The sequence below is a fragment of the Pleurodeles waltl genome, chromosome 5, assembly GCF_031143425.1.
Source record: "Pleurodeles waltl isolate 20211129_DDA chromosome 5, aPleWal1.hap1.20221129, whole genome shotgun sequence".
NCBI lineage: Eukaryota > Metazoa > Chordata > Amphibia > Caudata > Salamandridae > Pleurodeles > Pleurodeles waltl.
The window spans coordinates 1541462680-1541485295 of NC_090444.1; the positions used below are offsets into that span (position 1 = coordinate 1541462680).

Sequence of the window (22616 nt, forward strand, 5' to 3'; positions counted from 1 at the left end):
TAATTTTCTTATAAGTCCCTAGTAAATGGCATCCATGGCCTATAAGTAAATAGTACCAGAGGCCTGCCATTACCACCTGGCAAATAATCCTTTGCCAGGCACGTAAACCTCCCTTTTTTCATATTAAAAGCCACTCCTAAAGTAGGCCCTTAAGCCTCATAAGGCAAGGCGCATTGTATCTTAGGACAGATGGGTTTACATTTTACATGTCCTAGCAGGGAAAACACTCAAAGTTGTTTTCCACTGTTGCAAGGCTATCTCTCCCATTGACTAAAACTAGGTTGCCTTATTACATTTAATACATGTTAACTTTTGGTTGGGAGTAGATACAGATATCAAGCTTACACTCAAATGAATTGTAATTTAAAACACTCTTTCACAGTAAAGTTAGATTTTAAAGTCAAAATTCAGAACATTTCAGATTTAGAAAGTCAGCATTTTCTTGTCCTAACCACTTGTGTCTTACACTAGTATCCTGGGTCATATGACTGTGAAAGGCTCTTCTGTTGGGGATTGTGTACTCCTTCTAGACCAGTCTTTTCAGCTCACTGTAATAGCTGTCCTGTGTTCTGCCCAGCCTAATAAATACAAAGCTTTTGCTTGGCTGAATTAATATATCTGTACCAGAACTGAAAAACAAGTACTGGGCATAGAAGTATGTTTATTTTCAGAATTCATAAGGTGATATTTGGAGAAAAAAATTATGGACTTACTAAAATATATTTAAAGACAATATTTGAGTGACAGATTACGCAGCATCAGGGAGACTTGTAAAACAAGTTACTTACCTTCGGTAACGATTTATCTGGTAGAGACATATTGTTGCAGATTTCTTACCTTAGAATTTCCCCAGATGTCAGACTGGCTCTGGAGATTTTTTTCTTTGAGCAGTACCCTTGCACACCGCCAGGTGGCGTCGGTAGACTCCGCATCCGTTGTTGGTGTCATGACGACTTTAGGGTCTAATATAGGCACTGCCTCAGCGTGGTGAAGTCAGTTTCTTTTCACGACTTTCCACGGCAAAGCGCAGAGCCATGAAGAACACTGAAATAGTGCATCAGAGCCAAGGCCCCCTAAAAGGGAATTCCTGTCCCTAGAAATCAGTTTGCAAGTGGGGAGGATGGGTGGGTCGGTAAGGAAACTAGAATATGTCTCTACCAGATAAATCGTTACCTAAGGGAAGTAACTTGTTCATCTGATAGAGACTTCTAGTTGCAGATTCCTTACCTTAGAATAGATACCCAAGCAATGCCATCCTCGGAGGTGGGCTGCAAACCAAAATCATACTAAAAAGTCCTACAGGACTGAACAACCATAGTAGCCGTCTCTACGAACCGGACTGTCCAGGCAGTAATGTTTAATAAACGTATGCAGTGATGTCCACATTGCTGCTTGACAGATGTCCAGGACAGGAATTTTGCTGGCTAACACTGTGAAAGCAGCAGTTGCTCTGGTTGAGTGAGCACGCAATCCTTCTGGAGGTTGCCTCTTTGCCAAAGAGTAGCACATTTTGATGCAGAGAAGTACCCATGGAGAGATGGTACGCTTCTGCACCGCCTTCCCTTTCTGCACACCCACATACCCAACAAAGAGTTGATCATCCACCCGGAACTCTTTAGTGTGAATCAAACAGAACGCCAATGTTCTTTTTGGGTCCAGACGGTGGAGTCTCTCCTCCACATGAGAAGGATGGGGGGGTGCGTAAAAAGTAGGCAAAGTGATGGATTGGCCTACGTGAAAAAGTGTGACAACCTTGGGGAGGAAGGAGGCTCTCAGACGTAGCACTACCTTGTCAGGATGTACAGACAAGACGGAGGCTTGGAAGAAAGAACCTGAAGCTCATTCACTCTGTCTTCCTGGTGGCTATCACTTCTGCTTGAAGTCTTGAGGGTAAGGAGCCCCAAGGGACAATTGTGTAACGGCTCAAAGGGAGCACACATCAAGTTAGTGAGGACAAGATTGAGATCCCACTGAGGCATAATAAATGGAGTGGGAGGATACAAGTGGGCTATACCTTTAAGAGATCTACCTACAACAGGGGATTTGAAAAGAGAAGGTTGATCTAGCAATCTAAGAAAAGCTGAGATAGCTGATAAGTAGCCTTTAACAGTGCCCAAAGCAGAACCTTGATGGGCTAGTGAAAGAATGAATAAGAGAACCTCAGAAAGAGAGGCAGAGAGAGTATCAACCAACTTGTCTATGCACCATGCCACAAATTTGTGCCAACGACAGGCATATGCCGTTTTGGTGGAGGGACACCTGACTGCCAAGATAACATTGCAGACTTCGGGTGGAAGGGCAAGAGCCATCAATTGCCGCCGCTCAATCTCCACGCAAGAAGACGGAGACTGGACAGGTTCGGGTGAAGAACCGTTCCCTGCTGCTGCGACAGAAGATCCTCCTGAAGAGGTAGTCTGATTGGAGGATCCATGGCCATGCTCAGTAGCTCTGGGTACCAAACTCTTCGTGCCCAGTCCAGAGCCACAAGAATGACTTGGGCCCGGCCGTTCTTGATCTTCTTGAGAACTCTGGGCAGAAGTGGTATTGGCCGAAAGGCGTACAGGAGGCCTGAGCTCCAGTCGAGATGAAAGGTGTCACTGAGCAAGAACCACCTTGGAAACTCCAACTGAAATGAAGATATTGCATGTTCTCTGTGAAGGCGAACAGATCTAACAAAGCTCTCCCCACTGTTCAAAGAGACCTTGCGCCACTTCCAGATGGAGACACCATTTGTGATTTACTATGCATCGGCGGCTGAGTTCGTCTGCTCTGGCGTTCAGAGAGCCTGCCAGATGGTGAGCCACCAGGGAAGAAATGCCCTGGCGTACCAGCCATGTCCAAAGGCGAAGAGCCTCGACAACGGGTCCATGACCCCACTCCGCCCTATTTGTTGCAGTACCATATGGAGGTGGTGTTATCGGTTAACTCTTGCACCACTTTCCCAAAAGATTGATGTGGAGCTCGGACTTCGCCAGAGACCAGAAGCCTCTGATCTCCGCCTCTCCTATGTGGCCGCCCCATCCCAAAAGTGATGCATCTGTCACAACTGAGATCTGGTTGGGGAAGGGAGAGGGATCTGCCGTTGACCCAATCCTGATTCGAAAGTCACCACTGCAGATCTTTCGCAGTCCCCTCTGAGATCTGGACCATGTCAGCGAGATTCCCCTGGTGCTGAGCCCACTGGAACTTCAGAGCCAGCATATGCCACCTGGCATTTGGTACTAATAGGATGCAGGAGTCATTCTCACCAAAATCTGGGATAGAGGCTGAAACACTGGAATCATAGCCTGAATATCCCGGACTCGCTGATCAGGAGGATAGGCCCGAAACTGCACTGTCTCCAGAATGGCTTAGATGAAAGGAAGCGTCTGAGAGGGAGTCAGGTGTGACTTCGCATGTTTATAGTGAACCCCAGGAGGGTTCACTATAAACCCTCCTGGAAATGCAGGAGGTTCGCCGTAGTCTGAAGGGGAGAGACAACTTTCTGGGGTGTGTCTGCCTTCAACAGCCAGCCGTCGAGGTGGGGAAAGACTGAAATTCCCGACCTGCACTGATGAGCTGCGACCAACGCCATCACTTTCGTGAACGCCCAAGGAGCGCTGGTAAGGCCAAAGGGGAGCATGGTAAATTGAAAGTGCTCGTGACCTACCACGAATCGTAGATAATGTCTGTGGGCAGGCAAGATGGGGATATGAAAATAAGCATCTTGCAAGTCCACCAGCCAGACTCCTGGGCCCAAAGCAGAAAGGACCTGAGCCAAGGTAAGCATTTTGAACTTCTCCTTCCTCAGGAAAAGATTGAGGATTCAGAGATCAAGGATAGGATGCAGGCCCTTGTCCTTCTTGGGCACAGAAAGTAGCAGGAATAGCAACCACAGCCTACTTCTGATGCAGGAACCCTCTCTATTGCCCCCTTGGCCAAAACAGACGTAACTTCCTTGTGGAGAAAGGCCAAATGATCCTCAGAGGGCCAAATGATGGAGGCATGGCCGGAGGGGAAGTCTTGAAAGGGAGGGAGAAGACCCTTTGGACGATCTGCATAACTCACGTGTCCGTCGTGATGGATTCCCAGTGGGGCAGGTGATGGCTTATCCTGCCACCAACTGGTCTGAGATGGGGGACGGACTAGAAAGGTTTGGAGGCTGCAGCCCGGGTGGGGGTGGACTGGGCAGACCTCTGGCTCCCTGTCCCACAAGCCCGTGGGATTCCACGTCCCCAGAAGTGCAGGGGCTGTACAACATGCGTGGCACAGTGGTTAGGGAGGGGACGCGACAGGGAGCCCTTTCCATGTCCATGAAAGGGGCGAAAGGTGGACCGGTGAGGGCGAGGGGCAGTGGAAAGCCCAAGTGACCGAGCTGTAGCCCAGGAGTTGTTGAATCTCTCCAGTGCCCAGTCCCCCTTATCTCCAAAGAGATAAGAGCCATCAAAGGGCATGTCTATGTGAGTTTGTAGGACATCCCCCAAAAAACCAGAAGTTCTTAACTAGGTGTGGCATCATAATGCCACTGATGACGCAACCGATCTGCCTAGAGTCGGTTGTGTCCAGCTCACATCTTATGGTGAACTTGGCTGCATCTCTCCTGCTGGCAACAGACTGGGAGACGATCACATGGGCCTCCTTCAGGATCTGCGGCAAAACTTGCGCAACGGGGTCCCACAAGGAGTGGGTATAATGGCCCAAAAGGCATGCGATGTTCACCAACCGCAACGACAGGCTGGAGGAAGAAAACATCTTCTTACCAAGATTATCCAGTCTTTTTGATTCCCTATCCGGGGGAGAGAAAGGGAATGTACCAGATGACAAGGATGCCTGAATAACCAAGCTCTCAGGCGTGGGGTGTTAGGTCAGGAATTTATGGTCATTCGGGGAGGGTGATGTCGGCGAGCAATTAACCTATGCACAGGAGCCCCTGTGCTGGGTCTGGACCACGGACCCAATAGGACATCAGTGGGGGCTTTGTTAAATGGAAGGAGAGGCTCTGAAGCAGAGGCTCTGGGCTGAAGGACCTCCGTCAGGAGATTAGTCCTGACCGCAACTGTAGGCAGCTCAAGGCCGAGGACCTCAGCCACCCTACTGAGCACCACAGACTAAGAAGGTCCCTCCACCATAGCCACGGTAGGAGAAGACAGCATGCCAGTGTCTGGGGAGGTATCAAGAACGCTGGTGGTGCCCAATTCCTGAGCCCAGTCCATGTTCTGCTCATCTTGCTGGTATTCATAAAGGTCCAGCGACCCATCCAATCCTTTCTCATATTCTTACTCAAAGCAAAAAGGGTCAGTCGAAGTCCGAATTGGCGTTGACCGACGCCGTCCGGCTCGTCAAGGATTAGGATCGGGTCGACGTTGATTGTGGGCCCAACTGGCGTCGGGAGCATCGATAATTTTGCAGGGGAAGATCTCAATGGTACGACTGATGCCAACGCGGATCCGAACGTGGAGCTGGAGGGACCCTCTGTGGCCGGAGCCAGAGCTGCCAGCACGTAACCAGAAGGGCACCCCTCCAAGCCCACAGGCCCCAAAGGCGCAGCAGGGGTCACTCAGGCTCCCCGAAATTCAGGGAGGCATGGAGCGGACACCGAAACAGGCTCTGCGGAAGAAGGTCTAGAGCGTCAACGTTCTTCCCGTGTTGTGTCATTCGAGCGACAGAGTGAAGTCGAAAAATGCCTAGTCTTCTTTCCCAAATGGCCCGATGATTTAGAGGATGAGTGGTGATGACTCCTCTTGAGCGAGACAGGGAACAATGTGGATTCAAGTGCCGGGCCACCATGAGCTTTAGGGACTGCTCCCTCAAAGTGTTTGGGTGCATGGCCAGGCACTCAGAGCACGACTTTGAGGTGGGGGTCGCGCACCACAAACTACAAACAGACCCGATGCGGATCTGTCACCAACATCATTCGTGACAAGCCTCGCATGGTTTGACCCCAGTCTTCGGGGACATCTGAAACGCACCGAAAGTCACCAGAAAATTCGACAAAAGTGTCAAGGCTGGTCGAAAAGTGACCAGAGTAGCTCTTTTTCAGATGAGTGCGTGGTGCGGAAAAGCAATAACTGACGTCACCATGCTGAGGCGGTGTCTATATTCGACCCAGACGTCATCACCGTGCTCACGCTGCCAACGACAGACGCAGAGTCGACCGACGATACCTAATGGCACGTAAGGGTACAGCTTGAAGAAAAAAACTTTGGATCCAGTCTGACGCCTGGGGAAGTTCTGAGGTAAGGAATCTACAACTAGAAGTCTCTATCAGATATTCATTATTATTACTTTACGGTTTAGTGCCAAGGGTATTGCATTTTTGGCTGTCATCTATTAACCATGTAGAGGTACTCCAAACTGATAAAACCTTTTTTCACATTACTGATGTCAACCATGGCTGTGGCACTGAGGTGATCACTTCTGGTAATATTGCATGGGGTCATCACTAATGTAATCTTGTCTGATATGCTCACTATTACAATAGCATTGACAGTAGCTTGGGATGATATTCATTGAACATAAGTAGCTCTTATTACAGAAAAGGTTGGCGACCTATGTTCTAGACAGTGAAACAAAAGGGGCTATTCGTGGCCAGGATGGCAGGGAACAGAGCTGTGCCTTGCCCCACTTACACTTTAAAGGGCTTGCATCCAGATTGCACAAGGGAACCTGACATTAGTCTTTTGTCACCCAAGACCTCATGAAGCCAGGGGAAGGGAAGAACTTTCCAGAACCATAGATGGGGTAGTATAGGGAATCCTCACATTTCAAAGGCTGGCAGGTGGTATACATATTGGACCTCCAGAGTCATTCTTCAGTACACTCCTGGACATGTGGACATTGCAGAAGAAGGACTGCCTTGTTCTCCAGAGGATGGCCCTGCTGCTTAAGGCCTGCCTTGCTCCCCATTGGACTGCCCTTCTGCCACTAGAGGAGTACCTTGCTGCTTGTGGGCAGCCTTGGCCTCCAGAGGTCTGCCTTGCTGCCTGAGGACTGTCCTGCTCTCTGAGAAAGAAGCCTTGACCTGCTTACCTTCATTGCATGCTAACCTGAGACTAGCTGGCTGACCACCTGTCTGAGCTACAGGGACATAAGCTCTGGTGGCCTCCCTGGAACTGCCCAGCTGACCTGCTGCACTGAACTAGCCTGAACCTGCTTCTGAACCTACCTGAACCCTGCTGGCCTCTGCTGGAGTGAGTTCCTGATCCCCAAGAGGGGCCTCTCCAGGTCCTGGACACTTGGCTAGTATCCTTTGAGCTCCTGTTTTGAAGAAAGGTTAAATACTGAAGCTTTGGGCCCTTCGTGACCACAAATGGTCTGTTCGTGCCAAGACTTTCCCAGCCACGATGACTGCAAACACAAAGCTCCAAATAACCTGATTCTTTGCTTTACAGCGACTGCCAGAGATGACTAGCAACGCAAGATCTGCACTTCCCGCTATGGCAATGACAGCCCACAGCGACCACCAAGGCAAAGCTCCAGCAACAACTGTCTGCGATGCCAGACCAGATTTTCATGCTACAGAGATGACCATTCACAACACTAGGCCTGCTCTTTGTAATACATCAACAACCATCCGCGATTCTCTCCCTGCTCCTAGTGGCCTCCTCCACTTTGAATGGAACTCTTTGCACAAGACATTAAGAAGATAACTTTTTTTTAGAGGGACTAACCTGGTTCCTGTAACCGGTCCACACTTCATTGCAGTCGGCCTGAACTTGTGACTTTCCCCCGGGTCCAGCATAACCTAATGACTGCAAATGGAGCCTTGTGGAGTTATATCCACTCAAAACTGCATATATTTGGTTCTACAGATTAGATTTTTATCATTCTAGTACAATTTTTTGGTTAAAATTTACTTTACTTTTATAAATAGGCTTGGGTTGTGTTTTGTTTTTTGTTGTGTTTTCACTTTACTACTTGTGTACTAAATATATTCTCTCTAAGTTAAGCTTGACTGCTTTGTTCCAAACTACTAGAGTGTAAGTACAGGTTACATATAGTTACTTTTGTGGTTCAACCTGTCAAGAATTGTGGTTGTTACCTGAGTGGGGCTTCCAACCCCTCAACCAATGACCCAATTTCTTACAAAGGCTATTACAAGAACATCATTAGTAACACTAATTATTCTGAACACAAATTGTCACTGTGCTTCTTTCACCTCTATGTCAACAGGTTGGTTCGTGATACAACTGAGTCATTAATAGAGGTGGGAGAGCCACTGAAAATTTGAGTCAGTCTTGAACCAGAAGCCTAGTTCCGATTCATCTCGAGGTCAACTTGAAACCCCAAGCCGAGTCGAGTTTTCACATGAGGTGATGCAGCCTAAAGGCTATAGCTGCTTTTTGTGCAACCTGGAGAATCAGGATCAAAATCCAGCAAATCACCCTGTGCTGAAAAAAAGTGTGTAACGTAGTCTGTGGTGAAATGTTCTTGTATCTTTGGGCAAAGTTCAAGCTATATAAAACTACCAAATATAAAATGTGGGTTCTGCTCCACTCTATCTCATCCTTCAAGAATGAAGCACAACATATTCACCTCTGACATCAGAAAAAGATACCCATCTAATAGAGAAACTGGACAGTATGAAACTGGAAAAGAGGAGCTCAATCGGGCTTACCTACTTGACCAAATTGTGCGATTCAAAGCAAATACTGTATTTTCCGGAGTCTCATTTGTGTTCATTATTCTGTGAGACCATCTTCAAATAATGTGAATTTGGTATGTGCACTATATAAAAACCTCTACTGACTGATTTAATAGTCTATAACTTTGCTACACCTATAATTTGAATTTAGGCCACATATGATGACTGACTTGCCTCTTAGCTCACATAACTGTCATCAGGGCGGAAGAAGTAGTATTTCCCAGTGCATGTTTAAAAACACCCACTTTTTAAAAAATACTTCCAAGTGCAGAGATATAGGCCCTCATTTCAACATTGGAGGGCGGCAAGCGCCGCCCGCCAAGTTGAAACCGCCGCGCAGCCGCACTCCTGCGGTGTCTATTTTGAGATCCCCGCTGGGCGGAAACCTAGTTTCCGGTCACCGGCCCAGCGGGGATCTCGGCCGCAACACGGAAGCCGGCTCCAAATGGAGCTGGTGGTGTTGCAGCTGTGCGACGGGTGCAGTTGTGCCCGTCGCACTTTTCACTGTTTGCTATGCAGACAGTGAGAAACTCCATGGGGCCGTGGCAGGGGGCTCCCTGCACTGCCCATGCAAGGGGCCCGCGACCTCCCTTTCTGCCAGCCTTTTCATGGCGGTTCATACCGACATGAAAAGGCTGTGGGGAGGGGGACTCGTAATCCCCGCCAGGGTTGTAATGAGGGCCACAATCTGATGTACTAAGATGAAGCACTTCGTGTGTAAAAGAAATGCACTTTTTTGAATTTTGAAGACACCTTATTGTAATCTAACAGGATGTTTAGTGCATGATTTGCATGCCAAATATTTTCAAGGCTCGCTGGCCCATGGACCCTCCCTGTTAACTCCCCGATAGGCTTGGCTCTGCTCTTGGCCAGCTATCCTTATTAATTTACCAGCTTGTCTCACCACCTCTAGTCATCATTCCTTGGTTTAAGCCTGGCTCCCAGTGGGTGTGTTATGCCAGTTTTTTATGTTAATACACTAAGAACAGCAACTGACAATGCCAGTCGCTTTCCATGTTTAAGCTTGAGAATACACAGAAAATTGTACAGACGCTTATTTATCACTTTTAATGAAGGGTTTACTGCTGTTAACCATTAAGTACCAGTATAAGATGATAGTAATGGTTTGGTTACACTCGAAAAAAAGCTAAAACTATTGACACATTTGTTGTGTTGGGGTGGAGTTGTGTGAAAGCAGTGAATGGTCATGAAGGATGGACAGAGTAATGCAGGGACTGAGAGGGGCCTTGGCTTAGGGCAGCACAGGGTCAAGATTGCAGTACAGCATCCAATGAGGGTGGGGATTCAGTGGAGATAGGGAACTTCAGCCAGGATTCCAGATGGGACAAAGGCATAGGGGAGTGCAGGAGTTGAAGTGCAAGGTCTAAACGTAAAGGGTGCAGTGCAGCACCCAGGAGGCAGAGAATATGCAGAATGTAAAAGTTAAAGAACAGCACAAGGTCCGTCGGAGAATGGGGGCCAACACACAGTCCATGACATACTGAGGGTCGGGGAAGAGGGCAACTCAGATTTTAAAGGAAGCAGTTGTGCACAGGGTCCAGGGGAATGTGTTGTGCTCTGACCTGGTAAGCAGAGAGGAGTGTGAAGAAGAGGCATGGGAAGGAGGGGGGGCTGTAGGATGCAGGGTGTAAGTGCCCTTTTTTGACATGGTCACCCCCACTTTCTGCCTGGTAACTGATGCAATTCTGACAAAGTGCACTGGGTTCTTGCTATCCAAGCCCCCAGTGTCAGATCTCTTTCCCTAAAACTGTCCAATTGCTACCCAACTGGCAATACTTTTGGCACCACTTTAAGTCAGAAGTAAATGGTAAATGGTACATAGAGCACAGGTACCAAACAGGGTCCCCAAGGGCTGCAGCATGTATTGTACCACCTTCGGGGACCCCTCACCGAGCACATGCTGACTGCCACTGCAGGCTGCATGTCTTGGTGCAGCTAAAAGTGAAAACACAACATGACACACAGCCTGTGTGCCATGTCTCTTAACATTGCATCACTCCTCCAGCTAGCCTTGCAGCCCTAAGGCAGGGTGCATTACATTACATGTGATGACAAATCTGCAAGTGCAGATATGCCCCTGCTATGTCTTTGTCAATTCTTAGATACAGTGAGTGAACAGGGAAGCCATTTTAAGTACATGAGCTGGACACTGGTCAATATGAGTTCCCCAGCTACATGATGACTTCAGTGAAAATAGGGATGTTTGGTACATCCAGAGGGCACCTCAGAGGTGCCCCCTGAAAAACCTACTATTTACTCGTGTCCTGCCTGACTAGTTCTAACTAGCTTGCCACCACCAGACAGATTTCCGACTCCCAAGGATGACAGCCTTTGCTCTCGGGTGGACAGGAACAAAGCCTGCTCTGTGTTAGTACAACCCTCCCAACAGGATGACCTGTAACTCTGCATTCAGAGGCAGGGGCTTCAAAGAAGCCCACTGCCCTTGGTATGTAGATCTGGCTTCCCTCGAAGGGGAGGATGCTGACCCCCCCTTACTCCAGGGCCCATTTGCCAGCTGGACAGGTGGGAAAATTATTAGTCAGAAAGGCCCACCGACCTTCCAATTCAGTACCACCCCTAAGGTGAGCTGCCTAATGTGGACACAACTTTTGAAAGACTGCCATCTTGATGATGGCAGAACTAGGAACTCTGGGAATTGTTATGCACACTTCCCATAGGAAGTGGTCATACATGGAGCGTAGTGATCCTAAGGGTAAGTAGCCTATTGGCTACTACACCACACTCTCCTAAACATCCCTAAATTCAGTATTTAGGGAGCCCCTGGCACCAGGAACTCAGATCCTGCTGAAAAGCGAGAACTGAAGACCAGTGATGGACTCAGTGTCAACCCTGCACGCCTGCCTCCTGACATTGACAACTGCGCCAAAGAAGCCTCGTCCTGCAGCTGTTTGTACCTCCAAAAGCCCGGGAAAACCGCCAGCCTTCATCCAAAGAACTAAGCACTCCTGTGGAGCAGCTTCCCTGCATCTTGCAGGCACCCAAGAAACCCTGTAGGGGACTCCAAACCGCTAAAAGCCTTCACCAGGCAGCACCACTGCACTCGTGCCCCTAGCCCGAGTCGAAGTGGGCCAGAGGGTGGCAAGCGTGGTCCCCAGCATCTCCAGAGACAAAGTCGTTTGTGGGTTTATCTACTGCGACCTTCAGACTGGCACCTGCAGCCTCGTAGTGCAGCCCCCCCCCCCCACCCCCTCTACTGCGACCACCTACAGTGACAGAAACACTGATGGTCCCTTGCATCTCTGCCCCCACTCACCCCAGACTGAGGAGAAGAGGACTACTGGTGTCCCTACATCCCTGAGCCTTGTGAGACCTTAGCCCACTTGTTGCTTTCGATGAATTGCACCCCCCCCTAGTCCACACCTGCAGCCTCTTTGTGCGGGCCCCCCTTTAACGGGTGCCTCCGGTCACAGGAACCCAAAGTTCCCTTGCACCTCTAAACACAACCGCACCGGACCAAGGAGGAGAGGACCACTGATGTCCCTACATTCCCTAACATCACAAGAACTGAACCCCCTTGGTGGTTCATCCAGACTGGACTCTCAGTCCCAGCCTGCATTGCCCTTCTGACCAGACTGATCCCTACTGACTTCAACACCCAGCGGCTTCAACAGGGCTTCAGACGCTGAACTACACCCCTGCACCTGGCCGCCCAAGTGCCGCCCAAGTTGATCTGTTGGTGAGGCCTAGGACCCTGCCACATACTCACCTTAAGCCTGGAGGATTGGTCCTTAAGAGCACTGCTGAGTACCTGTTGCCTTTTTTGTTTTTTCCTCCGTAGAATAACATTGCAGCTTCAGAAAATTGCAGTGTTGACACTGCAAACCTGTGATAATTTCTATTGCAAAACATACTTACCTGATAGTATGGATTCTGGTGCCTAAAAATATATATTGATACTTTTTATTTTTGTAAATTGGTGTGGATCTCCTTATTAAGTCGCATTTATTGACTGTGTGCCTACGGTAAATGTCTAACACTCGTCTCTGATAAGCTTAAGGCTGCTCGACCACACTACCGCCTAAAAGAGCACCTTAGGATTGGTAGAGCAAGCCCCTGTCCACTAGTAAGGGAACCCCTGGACTCTTTGCACAATCTGTCTTGTTTTTATATATATTATACAAAGAGCCAGTTTCTGGACTGGGGGGAGGGGTGTTTGTAGGACAAACTGGGGACCAAGGAACAATGTAAAGAAGAGGTGGCAGACAGCACTGAATCTGAATGAAATAGGAGTGGTATACGTGGCTTTATATGGTCCAACTGGAAGGGTGCAGCAAAGGATGCAATTAAACAGCATAATCCAAAGATGGGACAACATAAGCTTTGGCAGGAGGAGCAATGCTGGAATGATGTGTTCGGAAGCAGTGGAAAATCTGGGGAAGCAATGCAGAATTCAGAGGGGTGTAGCGGAAACAGGAGCTTCTCAAGGTCCAGGTGATCGAGCACCACAAGCTCAAAAGGGGTAGGGGAAATAGCTCAGGTTTCAAAGAATTATGAGGGATTGATTTTTGGAGGGGGTGAGCTACATCCTGCTCACATTCTTCACCGCCATGCGCACACCATGCTCACACAGCAAAACTCAGGGGCACATCGTCTTACTTATGCCCATAAGCACGAAGCTCACACAAACACACCCCACTTTAATCACATCCTTCAATATCACACTGTGCACTATGAACATACACTCTAGCACCTTTCACAATGTCTTCTCATGTCCTCCAGTACTCTGCACTGCCTACTTACACCCGCACAATTTACACACACACACACACACACACACACACTGCTCATTGCTTTAACACCCTGTTCACACCTTCCTCAGCATGGGCATATTCAGGTAACACCCCCAGAAACTTCTGCACGTTCACCATTAACATGCCACCACCCCCAATAAGCTCAAGCACCTAATGCACAACCACCAGCAACATGTTCATACATCCAATACTTATGCACCCAACATCAGTATCCTGCTCACCAAATATCATACCTCTCTCATTCCTTGAACACTCTCCTTACATTCTCTAATGCCCTAAGCATGCATAGCTATAGCAATAACCACGTTCTTATGCCTTAGTCTTATGCCTTAGTCTCAGCAGCCCCACTTTCTTTTTTCCATCAAGGGTCCTGGTTGATAGTCATCCCTAAACATTAGTACCATTCCAAGAAGAACACTGCATTCAACACCACTTCAGCATCAAAGGCAAGGCAGGCTATGCTTATGGTAGCCTGCTCCCTTGCAGCTCCCCAGTGGCGGAGAGGAGGACACCCAACAAATCTTTGGTCTATATGTCAACCTTTACTACTAGGTGTGATTCTGGTGGAAGACTCCTTTGCAAATCCCACTGCAAAGTAAGAATACATAAAAATGCCATCGGTCATCACTTACTTTCCCAGCTCCTGATCATTCTCCCAAAGCAGGTAGTGGCTTAATAGGACTGACCCCAATATCTCTGTGTATAATTTTTTCTTCTTGACAATCTCTGGCAGACAACGAACACTGTTTTGGTCGAGGGTCAGTCAGATCACATATACAGTGTGGTATGAACAAGTTGGGTTTTCTTGCCAGAATCTAGGCTGTTTGGTCGAAGAAATATACCAAGAATTGGATAAGCCAATAGGTCTCGTCTATAGCACCTTTTAACTTCGGCAATGCTTTTTAGCCATTCTACAGAGCACTGCAGCTGCTGTTCATGATGGGTAAACCCCTTCCCCCAAAAAGGGGCATATTGGCCACTGCTTAATTTTTTGTAGAAATGCGAATGAAGTCAACATGCACGTCCACATCTACAAAAGGGCATCAGCCTTTTTTTCATATAAAAAAGTTAAACAAATGAATGGGATGCAGGAGTGGGCTGGGGACAGAGTGGGGAGAGAAGCAATATTGCGAGTGGATGGGAAAAGTAACATGGGGAAAGGGACAAAGCAACACGGTTGAAGCAACAGCAGGAGTGAATAACAAGGCAGGTGGTGAAACAATATGGTGGTAGATGAAGCAATAGGGTAAGTGAGGTAGAAGCACCACAAGGACGAGGCAGAGAGCTTGGGTCTCAGTGCTACAGAGCACAAGGGGAGAAGCACATGCACAAGAGAGAGCAACTAGGATGTTGATGAAGAGAGAAGCATACAAGAGAAAGAACAATGTGGAGAGGGGAACAGTAGTGCACAAAGGAAACAGCTGGAAAGCACATGAACTCTCTAGGAGTACTTAAAGAAAAAAGTACTTCCCTGAAAGCAAGCTAAGGAAGCATAGGATCTAGCCAATTTAATGGATGGTAAAGAGGCTCTGCTCCAGCGGAAGATAAAGTTAAAATGGACAGGCTAAAATAAGGAAAGCCATCCAATTGAAAGCAAGCAAAAAATTGTGACCGTAAACAACAACCAATGTTCAGCAATGGGCGGGCTGCCCCTTTATGTTATTGGTAAGCCAAAACATCCCTCAAATTTCACCCCCAAACAGCTTACGATGTCTAGGAGGTTTGACTTAAAAAGTACAATAATTATGATGTGATGTACTCATCACAGCACCAGTACTACTAAGATGGCCTTAGTCAGGTCCTCAATATAGTTAACATCCTAATGCAGCAGTGTACTTTGCAAAGCATGATGCATCCCTACTGTGATACACTAAGTAATTAGTAACAGTTACTCTCAATAACAATGTGAAACCAAAAGGAAAAGCCTAACAGCTCCCTCTCTATCACTACAACCAGACACAAAGACAACCATCAGGAGGACACATGCCACAAGCATGATTCACACCAAACAGACTGGTAGTCAGAATATCGTAGTCCGAAATATTATCTGATATACGTATTGTGTCCTAATAGTATTTACAAAAAATCTCACCCAGTTAGTTGTAGATTTTCCAACTCTGATGGCACAATTCTTTTGTAAACAATATTTAGGACATATTTATTACACATGGTATTCCACAAAAGTCTGGTACCACACCACACATCAAATAAAGCTGTTGTAATACCTAGTATGCTCAAAAGATAAAAATAATATTTTACTTCCCAGTGTCCTTTAAATTTAAATCATAATGGTTACACGAGTAACCAATTCAAAAGCTATCAAACTCACAATCGGTCTCATTTTTAAAGAAGTGCATAAGAAGCGGAAATAGTTGTGCTTTGAAAGCCCTGAGGGGGAAGCCAATAATTGCACCACCCATCCTCTGAGCTGTGCCGTTTAGTTCATCATCAGGATGAGAAATACCCTCCAGTTCCATAAGGCCGTGCCTGCATGTGACCAACTCCATTGTGGGGCGTGTCCCTGGTTGCTAAGCAACCAAAACTGCTTCACTGAATTCAAAAGTGGAATGAACAATAGGTTATATTTTGCAAGCGTAATTTTGAATAACACAACTGCAAACACATTACAAATGAGTTGTTCATTAAAAAACAAAATGTATTTAAGAAATAAACATAAGAAAAAAACAGTAATTGAGTGGGTACTGCATCTCAGTTCACACTACACTAACAGCAATGTTAACACTATTTACATTAAAAAACACGCAAGAAGCAAGGACATTTATAATTTGGAACACAGATGATTGGTAATTGTATAGAGTTAGAGGTCAATTTACTAAAAGTTTACGATATATATTTGCACATTGTATGTGATGACATTTTTCAATATGGAAGCATACTATGATGCATGAAAACGTAAGTGATATTTAGACCCACACAGGCGGCTCAATCACCCATCCAGTCACTGAAGGTTACGGCCTTTGCTCCAATGGTGGAGGGCCTCTGTGCCTTCAGGAGACCCACCGAAGGCAGTGAACATCGCAGAGAGGGTGCCATGTTTGTTGCATAAACTCGGAAAAAAATGGTTAAGAAACAAGCTCCTAAAGTATGAGTTTGGTTCTGAAAAAAAAAGAGCTCCAGTGCAATGAGCCGTTGCTTGATTATTCTGCCCTGGACCTCCATTCCTAAACAAGGAAATATAGAGAAATCGGAAGTAGAGAGGAGTGACATCACTGTGGTCTAGTGGCTGATAGGCCACCAGGTTAGATGTTTGCGCAGGCAGAGTCAGGGGAAGCTCTACATCTGCAAGCCTGGTGTTTTCTTAACCTCTAAATGAGGTGGGGGAATTGCAACTTTGGCACAGCAGACGCCCCACTTGCCTGTAGCAGGGTTGCTGTGCTGCTAAAGTCTAAATGATGCCCATAGGGTCATTAAAAGGATTTTTCAAAGTCTAATAATAAGTGTAGAGGTCAAGGATCGGACAGGGTTTGAATGTTCTAACAAAGATGCACCCCTCAACTGATGATCCTGCTTGCACAAGTGTGGGCCATGATAGTGCTAGCTTGCATGCGATTCATTGAACTGCAGTGCAGTGGAACATTCAACATCTCTTTGGAGCTCTGTCTATTGAGTTCTGGATTCCTTTGGATCCAAGTTTTGATACCTTGTTGAGTGATGGTGCAGTTTCCACATGTTGATCGGTGACACTGCCTTATTTCCACTTGTATTTCTCTTGCACTAAATAGGTACTTGTTCAAACAGTGAGTGGCTCAATTGTGCCCTTGCTCTATATTTTTCTAAACATGTAATACATTTACCAGTCATTGTATAAACAGTAAGTACATAGTAATATTCTGGCACATCCTCACCCTACATATCAAGAGCTTTCGAATTATTACGTACCCTGGGCGGTAGGGTAAAGTGATAGTTGTGACACTACCTAAGGTGGTTCATGTCCTGACCAATGGTCCTATCAAGCCACCTAATACCGAGGTCAAGCAATCAGCAGGGATCTCCCTGAGAACGCCATCCTTCTCCTGTCACAGTCTTTTCTCTGGGAGATGTGTTTAGCCTTTAATGGACCCTGAAATGGTACTGTCTACCATCTATTGTGTTACTTCTGAAAGTGATAATGAAACAGGTACCGACAGGTACCAACAAACAATGTGACTAGGTATCCACTTGAACACCAAAGTTTGAATTTAAAGTGCATTATGAAATAAAATACTATCTTCATTGTTTGCATTACTCTACAATTTTTTAAGAGCTTTACTTGATTTGATCACACCATACTCAGGGATTACCTGACTTCAAGAAAATGATACAAGATTGATTTGATGTGGCTGAATGCAGCGCAGACCATCCATGGGCTCACACACATATTTCACAAAGTTTACCAACTCATTGTGGGGTCGCTGAGTGGTGTACTATTTTTCCCCTTACAGATGGCAAACACGAGGGCACCTCACAATGGACGACTAGTAGCTTTTAGTTTCTGCCACAGCTCCCTGATAAAAGCCCCTGATAAAATATACACAGTGCACTAGACAGCAACTGTCACAAAATAGACTGGGGTCTGCACAGTATGCAAAAGCAATAGAGAAAAGGACAGTCAAGACAAGACACTACTTCAGAACGCGCATCTAAGGCAGATGTATGCTACACAAACGTAGCTGAGACAACATAATTGAACAGAAGAATCATCGTGTGCACCACACACACACACGCAAGGGTATGCAGACTGATACACACACATAAAACAAAGATAGATTCTTACATTCCAAGAAAAACACCCAAATCCATCTTTGCATGCATACACAAAACACAGGCATGGAGATAGCGCCAACACAAGAAGATTCAACTCATACACAAACACATACAGATGGATTCTCGTATACACTGACACACAGATGGGTCAACATACACACCCACATCTTTGAATATACACACGTATGTATCTTTGAATGGATATACAGTAGACACACGTGCGAGCACACACATAGGTGTAGTTTTGGAGGTAGGTGAAGGGGGGTTTGGAGTGTTACATCCCCCTAATAATTCTATTCTCTAGTAAATAGTTGTGTACAGGTGCTTTAACTCTGGTATGGTGAGGTGGCTGTCTGATTTCATCTAGGATGGATTTTTACATGTACGCACAGACAAAAACATACACACGTGCTCTCTATTCTCTTTCTTTTAAAGTTCATGAAATTGTTGGTTATTTTACAACATATTGTCTTGTAAGTAATCCTAACAATCTGTACTGGTTCCCTAACCACCATCTCTTAAGCCCCCTCATGCTCTGCTTCATAATTACTGTTTTTTCCCATGTTATGCCAGCGCAATTGTGGGGAAATTTGAAGCTCACCCAACCCTCCACAATCCTATTGACCAAGCTACTCCCCTGCGTGCACACACCTTTCTATGCACACACCACAGATGAGTTCTCAACACAAATATCCAGATATACCTGCATGCACAAACATGTCATACACAAACACACAGGTCCTTGCATGCTGACATACACTGAGATGATTCATTTTTGAGACACACACCCACAAATGTGTGTTAAAACTTATCCCTCTGACATCCAATCGGGTGAGACAGCGCACCAAAGAAACACTACACACTAATTCAAGGGGTAAAAGGCCGCTTTAATAGAGCAAGTCTGGATAAGCAATTTGATGCTAAATGGAATATGTTGGCAAAATCCTTATAAAGCTATAAATCGCGCTAAGACACTGTAAAATCCTGATTTCTCCAACTCATACTAAAACCACGATACCCGCTCCCTCCATAGTCTTCCCTTCTATGCCCTAAACATATGATACAAATCCTGACCAAATGCTAACAGCAAAAAACACTCCTGTGTTCCCTTTCCCAAACCAACTGTTTGCTTCCCCACCCTATCCTGGACCTCCCTGAGCTGTGTTGAACTTACCCCATACGATTGTCCTATTGCCCCTGCCTCACCAGACCTGTCTACCAACAGCAAAGCAACCTAACACAATAAAAAAAAGATATCAACCAGAAAAAAACATGACCTGCCGTACTAAAACACAAAACAAAAAGTAATCAAAAACCAACCACGCAAAAACAAAAGGAATAATAGGACCATGAACCTAGACCCCCTAACACCTGTTTACAGGGAGGGAGGGTGTGTGCCTGAAGGTTACCACAATAGCCCATGCTCCTGGGTGTGCCAACAGCAAAGGAACCCTGAATATTTTCCAGGAGCACACTACTCGCCTGATGAGCCTGGGGGAGGGGGGGGAGACTCAGCAGGCTTCACTCCACCCGAACCTCCATCGGCGAGACGGCGCACCAATGAAACACTACACACTAATTCAAGGGGTAAAAGACTGCTTTAATTGAGCAGGTCTGGATAAGCAATTGAATAATAAATGGAATAGCTTGGCAAAAGTGTTAGAAAACTATAAACCTCACTAATACATGGTAAAATCCTGATTCCCCCCACACCCATACCAAACCATGATACCCCCCCTCACTCCATAGTCTTCCGTCCTATGCCCCAAATGTGTGATAAAATCCTGACCAAAAGCAGACATCAAAAAACACTCCCCTGTTCCCTTTGCCCAAACCAACTGTTTGCTCCCCGACCACATCCCCGACCTCCCTGGTCTGTGTTGACCCCTCATTTTAGTGTCACACGAGTGTCCTGATGGCCCCGCCAACCAACAAGACTAGCTAGGTGTTTTCCTGCCCCAACCTGGAAGGAATAGTAGCCCCAACTTTACTGAAATCATGTCCATTAACGTTTCCCTAAAACATCAGCAATAACTTACTGCAATTCTAACGGATAATATTAATTGCCAAAAACAGATAAGACGCAGTGCCTCTCGACAAAGGGTCCACTACCCCACCCCACTTGTTGCAGTACCAAACGGCGGTGGTGTTTTCCGTGAACATCTGCACTAACTTCCCACTGACAGAGGGAAGAAATGCTTTAAATGCCTGCCCGATCGCCTGGAGCTCCAGCAGATTGGTGTGGAGTCCGGATTCCGCTGGAGACCAGAGTCCTCTGATCTCCACCTCTCCCATATGGCCGCCCCATCACAGAAGTGACGCATCTGTCTCTACTGTGAGGTCTGGTTGGGGAAAAGAGAAGTCTGCATTTGACCCAATCGCGGTTCATAATCCACCACTGCAGGTCTCTTGCAGTTCCCACTGAGATCTGGACCACGTTGGAGAGATTTCCATGATGCTGTGTCCACTGGAACTTCAGGTCCCGCTGCAGAGCCCGCATATGCCATCTGGCATGATTTACCAGCAGGATGCAGGAGGCCATAAGGCCCAGCATCCTCACAGTCAGTCTCACTGAAATCCAGGATGAAGGCCGAAACATCAGTATCATAACCTGAATATCCTGCAGTCGCTGCTTAGGAGGATAAACCCGAAACTGCATTGTGTCCAGAACATCTCCAGTGCAAAGGGAGCATCTGAAAGGGAGCCATGTGTGGCTTTGGCATGCTTATAGTGAACTCAAGCAAATGCAGGAGGTTTGCCATAGTCTGGAGGTGGGAGACGACAGCCTGGGGTGAGCCCCCTTCAAGTAGGTGGAAGATTGAAACCCCTAACCTGCGCAGATGAGCTGCGACCAACACCAATACCTTGGTGAACACCCGAGGGGTTCTGGTAAGACCAAATGGGAGCACAGTGCACTGAAAGTGCCCGTGGCCTACCTTGAACAGCAGGTATTGTCTGTGGGCAGGCAGGATGGGAATGTGAAAATACGCATCCTCTAAGTCCAGCACTACCAACCAGTCTTCTTTGTCTACAGCAGATAAGGCCTGGGCCAACGTGAGCATCTTGAACAACTTCTTGTGGAAGAGACTGACGGTCTATAGATCTAGAATGGGGCGGAAACCCTTGTTCTTTTTGGGTATCAGAAAGTAATAGAAATAACAACCACTGCCTACTTCTGATATCAGGACCCTTTCTATGGCTCCTTCTAAGCAGAGACAAATGATCCTCCACCAGCCATTCAAATGTTGGCGGTACCGGGAGATGAACGGATTGAACAGGCGGGACATAGCCCTTCCGAATGATCTGCAGAACCCAAGCATCCGATGTAATGGAAAGTCTGTGGAAGCGATGATGTTGAATACCTCCTCCAACTGGGAAAGCATAGTCCTGCAGAATCAAACTAGGAGGGCATGGAGGATGCAAGCTGCCGGGGCTGGGCGGCAGATGACTTCTGGCTTCCGGACCCTCTAGGTCTGAAGACACTGCACCCACGTCCTTGCACAGCTTGGGGAGCTTGCGCAGACAGGTGACTGGCATAGGGCTGGCGCGGTAGTATGCCTCTTCCATGGTCACGAAAGGCAGACGGTGGACGAGAGGTTGCAGAGAGACCCAAGGACTTGGCCTTAGCCTGGAAGTCCTTAAAGCCACGTGAAAGGGCATGTCCATAATGTTTGCCTGGACATCCCCCAAAAAGCCAGATGTTCTCAGCCAGGCATGGTGCTGTAAGGTCACAGTCGACGAAACTGCTCTGCCCCAAGAGTCAGTGATATCCAAGCCACATCTAAAGGTGAACTTTGCAACATCTCTCCTGTCTTTTATGGCCTGGGAGAGGATCACCTGGGCCCCCTCCTGGGACCTGTGGCAGCACTCATGCAACCCTATTCCATAACGGCCCAATAAGCATGAGGTGTTCACTGACTTGGCATCAACTCCGCGGAATCATGCCTGGTATGGCAATGTTCTGAACTAATCATGTCAGCCGAAGGACGAGGTGAAGTCAAAATCTGTTTAGACTTTTTTTGTGCCCCTTTCCCCTGGGCCCTGAGGACCTTGAGTGGGAAGAGGAGGACTTGGGGCTCCTAGAGAAGTCCTGTAACCTTTTCCTTGACTGGGACCGTGACCTTCGAAGAGTTGCACCTGATGGTGCCGACAGGCCGCAAGAAGCTTCAGGGACTGCTCCTCAAAGCCTTTGGTGCCACGGTCCGGCAGTCCGATCACAACTGTGTTGTGGTCACCTCAAGACAGCACAGGCAGATGAGATTAGGGTCCGTAAATGACAAGGTGTGGTGACAGGCCCCACACTGCTTTAATTCTACCCTTCTAGATGCCATCTCAACACACTTTACAAAATTACTCTACAAAATGTTTTTTAAAAAGCCTGTCAAAAAACAACAGCTGGGTAGCTCTCTCCAGACCTGCGCTAACTGGTGCAGAAA

The 22616-nt window shown here is 47.1% G+C and overlaps 1 protein-coding gene across 4 annotated transcripts in view; it reads right to left on the reverse strand.

The window, feature by feature from the left end:
• The window catches only part of FBXO25 (F-box protein 25), a 343865-nt gene that overhangs the window by 125301 nt on the left and 195948 nt on the right, over nt 1-22616 (reverse strand). The gene's annotated exons all lie outside the window — the stretch shown is intronic.